The following is a 5398-nucleotide window of genomic DNA, read 5'->3' as shown; positions in this document are numbered from 1 at the left end:
ACGGACGTCTTTGTGTGCTGACGGACGTCCTGTGTGTACTGACTGACGTCCTGCGTGTGCTGACGGACACAGGCACACACGGACAGCCACGGAAGTCCTGCGTGTGCTGACGGACGTCCTGCGTGTGCTGACGGACGTCCTGTGTGTGCTGACGGACGTCCTGTGTGCACTGACGGACACACGGACACACACGGACAGCCACGGACGGCTGCGTGTGCTGAGGACGTCCTGTGTGTACTGAACAGACGTCCCACGTGAGCCAAAATCACCCCGACAGTCCACGGAGCGTGCTGATATGTGTACGATGGACAGGGACGTCCTGTGTGTGGGAGGACGGCCACGGACGTCCTGTGTGTTGCTGACGGACACACACGGACGTCGTGTTGTACTGAACAGACAGCCACGTGGGCAAAATCACCCACGGACAGCCAAAATCACGAGAAGCCAAAAATGCAAAAATTAATATTTTTGAAGAAAGTTTTCTGAAGGAACAATCCAAAAATATGTAACAAAGCAGTTTAGGATGTCAGTGTTGATCAAAAAGTTGCTGAGACATTCCGTTAGACCACGAAACTCCGACCTTTGTAGCATGAAAAAAGACATGGTTAGAAGACAAAAGAAATTTATGAACATTTACCAGAAAATAGCTTAACCATCCTTATGAAGCATGCAAAAAATCAGATTCAAATGTAGAGTATTTTTTTTTTTTACATTTAAAAATACTCCGGAAACACAAACCAATGTCTACTGGTGACAGATGAAAAAAGCGTTTTGTTATATAAGGGGTGTAGGCACGGTAAGACCCGATCCTGGATTCCTCAATCCAACCAGACCGCGGCCTCACTAAACAACACAACCAGTTCCATCTTTCATATTCAAGTTCAAGTGTTAAATAATTCTAAGTCTTTTTCAGAGTTTTGGAGGTTCCAACATTCACACTTAAACAATCAAGCAACAACTAATGCAAATAGATATTTCATAGATATTAACCAAGGTTCATACATCATTCATCATCCTAATAAATAGAATACACACTAGAATCGCATAAGTTCACAAGTTGCACAATAGGCTACAATAATCACACATTTTCAGAATCAACCCAATCACCACACATCTTCCCATGGCCGCGGTCCTCATGGTGCTTTTCCCTTACCACGGTCCATTTCTGGTCCTGGATCCAACACAAACAAACACACAATCGCAAGGTTAGATTACAAAACAAGAATCAATCACATTGCATGGTCGGATCCAATCTAGTCAAGAACAATCATCAAAAATGTCAAATCTGACCCCTTAAAAAGAGATCCAAATACCAAATAAAATTCATGAAAACTCATGATAATTCAGAAGAAAAATATTCCCATAATCAGATTCAAAAGAATCGGCTCAGATCATAGTGATCTCGGCCATGAACAGCCCACACAAGAACAAGGGACTTTCATGGGAATTTGATCAGGCCAAGGCCTTAAGATCAATGGATCCTTCCCTGTAACATCATAAAACAATCCATAGCACAACATATATAAGAAGAAACAGAGTAGAAGAAGTCAGAGTAAGGAGTGGCCAATCGATCCAAACCGGCCAGGCTCACACGGCCATCATCCGCGGCCTTGTCCGGTTACTCTTGGCCACACCTCTCACCTTAGGAGTTCGGTCTCCAGGGGCGACTTCCTTCTCTTTCTCCTTTGCCTTCTCCTTGTCTTTCTGTCTCAAATCCATTCTCTTGATCACACGCCCAAACACACCAGGAACACTCAAGAGCAATCTCTTGGATCAAATCGGCCAATCCAAGGTTTGTGTCTCTCTTTCTCTCTTGAATTTTCTCTGTGTTTCTCTCTGTGTCAAATTGAGTAAAAATCGACCAGAATGGCAGAAATGAGAGGGAGAAGACGATTTAAACTGTCCCCAACCGCCTGGGCGAACAGTTACCAAAAATCACATCCGTTCTTCCCAAAACCGTCCCATAACCGTCCCATAACCGCCCATTGGCGGTTTCTCCCCTTTTCTTCCTTTGGCAAATCGATCACTGAGCCTCAGCTCACACTCTGGAAGCTTGCCCACTCCCTGTCCCAAGCCTAAGACCCATTTGGTCGAACCGTCCTGCACCCGGACCATCGGCTCGCCCAGTAACCGTCCCGGACTCGCCCACACTGATCCGAACCAAAACGCACCGTTCACCGGATTGAGCTGACCTCCAGCTGTTCCCAGCTGAGTGAGCTAGTCCACCAGCTCCTGTGAGCTGAACAGATCATGGTGAACTGAATACCAGCTGAACCGAGCTGATTGAACTCAAACCAACACTCGTCCAGCTGCCTAAACACTCACCCAGCTCCTTTACCCTGTTTCCATCGTATCCTGGTTAAGTCTCAGCTGACTGATGCCCTTAACCTTCATTCAGGGCCATGATACGCTTGTCTCAAGGTCTAATGACCTGACTGGTGCGTCTCCCCGCACCATGGCCCGTCCGGCCGATCCTATCTAGGATCGGGGACATGACAAGTCTCCCCCACTAACTTGGGATTCGTCCTCGAATCCATGTTAAGTGTTTCATCAGGAAGAAATTGTCTGTACCAATCCGGATACATACTTTTCATTTTTGCTTCGTTTCCCAAGTGATGAGGTCTTTACCATTGTAATCCCACACCACTTTGATCATGGGAACTGTCTTCTTTCTCATAGCTTTCTCTGACCGATCCACAATCCGAACCGGCAAAGTTTCCAAAGTCAGGTCCTTACCAAGGTCAGCAGGAACCTCGGGCAAGACAATGTCTTGTTCAGACAAGCATTTCCGGAGTTGGGATACATGGAACACATTGTGGTATGCATCCATTGCTGATGGCAAGTCCAACTTGTATGCCACTGCACCCACTCTCTCTATGATTCTGAATGGACCCAAGTACCTAGGATCCAGTTTCTTTCGTCCAGAAACCCTGGTCCTACCCTTAAAGGTAATCATCTTGAGATACACCAGGTCATTGACCTCAAACTCAAGATGTTTTCTACGCTTGTCTGCATAGCTCTTTTGGCGGTCCTGCGCCTCTTTCATCTTCTCTTTGACCATCCTGATTTCTCAGTGGTCTGTTCTACAATCTCAGGACCCAACATGCTACGCTCCCCCACTTGGGTCCAGCATAGGGGTGTCCTGCACGGCCTACCATACAAAGCCTCATATGGCGACATACCAATGCTTGTATGGAAGCTGTTGTTATAAGCAAACTCCACTAAGGGTAAGTGTTTTTCCCAAGACTCTCCCCAGTCTAACACACACGCCCTTAGCATATCCTCCAAGGTTTGGATTGTCCTTTCAGACTGCCCATCCGTTTGAGGATGATAAGATGTGCTCATATTCACTCTGGTTCCCAAGGCCTTTTGGAAAGCCTGCCAGAAATAAGATGTAAATCTTGGATCCCTGTCCGAGACAATGCTTGCTGGAACACCATGCAACCTCACTATCTCGTCTAGTACACTTGCACAATCCTGTCGACCCCATCCCCTTTCTTGATGGGCAGGAAATGAGCCGACTTGGTCAGCCGATCAACCACAACCCATACCGCATCTTTCTTATTCCTGGTTGTGGGAAACCCAGTCACAAAATCCATTGTGATGTGATCCCATTTCCATTCTGGTATGGGTAGGTTCTGGAGTAGACCACTGGGAACCTGATGTTCTGCCTTCACCAGTTGACAAGTGGGACACTTAGCCACCCACTCTGCAACATCAGATTTCATCCTCACCCAATGGTAGTACCTTTTCAGATCCCTATACATCTTGTTCAGTCCAGGATGAACTGAAAACTTAGACTTATGAGCCTGTCTCATAATCTCTTCTTTGAGTTCCTTATCATTAGGAACACTGACCCTCCCATTGACCAAGATGGTACCATTCTCAGTTGTCTGGTACTCAGTCTTGTCATTGGCGGCTACCTTCTTTAGATTTTCATCCAGGCCCTGTGCTTGCCTGATCCTGGTCAGGAGATCGGCCTGGTTCACTGCCTCCAACCCCAATGGCTCATCTGAACCAACCAAGGTGTTGAGGTTCAAGGACCTGATCATCCCTTCCAGTTCATCCGCCTCCCTCTCAGATGACACTTCAGCCCTTCTGCGGCTCAAAGCATCAGCCACTAGGTTAGCTTTCCCAGGATGATAAGCTATGTCCAGATCATAATCTGCAACAAACTCCATCCATCTCCTCTGCCTTAAGTTTAACTCAGGCTGAGTGAATATGTACTTCAAGCTCTTATGGTCTGTGAGTATTTGCACCTTGGCACCATAAAGATATGATCTCCATATCTTTAATGCAAATACTACTGCAGCCATCTCCAAATCATGGGTCGGATAGTTACCCTCATGCTTCCTTAGCTGTCTGGAAGCATAGGCTATCACCTTCCCATGTTGTGTCAAAACACAACCAAGACCAGTTATGGATGCATCCGTATACACCACATAAGGCTGATCAGCCTCAGGCAACACCAGGACAGGTGCATTAGTCAACATGTTCTTGAGTGCTGCAAAACTTTCCTCACACTCCTCAGACCATGTGAACCTCACGTCCTTGCCTGTCAGCTTAGTCATAGGTTGAGCTATGCTCGAGAACCCTTGACATATTTCCTGTAATAACCAGCCAACCCCAAGAAGCTTCTAACTTCCGTAGCATTCTTTGGCTGTGGCCATTCCTGGATACATTTGATCTTATCTTGATCCACTGAGACTCCTTTATCAGACACCACATGTCCAAGGAACCCAATGCTCTTCTGCCAGAAGCTACACTTGCTTAGCTTAGCAAAGAGCTTCTGTTCTCTCAGGCGGCCCAACACCGCCCTAAGGTGTCTTTCATGGTCCTCCTTTGTCTTGGAATACACGAGTATATCATCAATGAAGATGATCACAAACTCGTCCAAGTATTCCCTGAAGATGCCGTTCATCATCTTCATGAATGCAGCAGGTGCATTGGTCAGTCCGAACGGCATAACCACAAACTCATAGTGGCCATACCTAGTTCGGAACGCTGTCTTTCTCACATCATCTGGTGCAATGGGGATCTGATGATACCCAGAGGCCAGGTCAATCTTGGAGAACCACTTGGCTCCACGGAGTTGATCCAACAACTCATCAATCCTGGGTAAAGGGTACTTGTTCTTCACAGTCACCCTGTTCAAACCCCTATAATCAATGCACAACCTAAAGCTACCATCCTTTTTCTTAACAAATAGGACTGGTGCTCCCCAAGGTGATACACTAGGGCGTATGAACCCCTTCTCAAGCAACTCCTCAAGTTGCTTCTTCAGCTCTGCCATCTCAGCTGGTGCCATTCTATATGGACTTTTTGATAATGGGGCCGTTCCAGGTTCCAATTCAATGATGAATGGGTCAGCCCTATCAGGGGGAATGCCCTGTAGTGC

This window comes from Brassica napus, unplaced genomic scaffold, assembly GCF_020379485.1.
Source record: "Brassica napus cultivar Da-Ae unplaced genomic scaffold, Da-Ae ScsIHWf_180;HRSCAF=324, whole genome shotgun sequence".
Taxonomy (NCBI): domain Eukaryota; kingdom Viridiplantae; phylum Streptophyta; class Magnoliopsida; order Brassicales; family Brassicaceae; genus Brassica; species Brassica napus.
Note: the sequence above shows the minus strand (reverse complement) of the source record.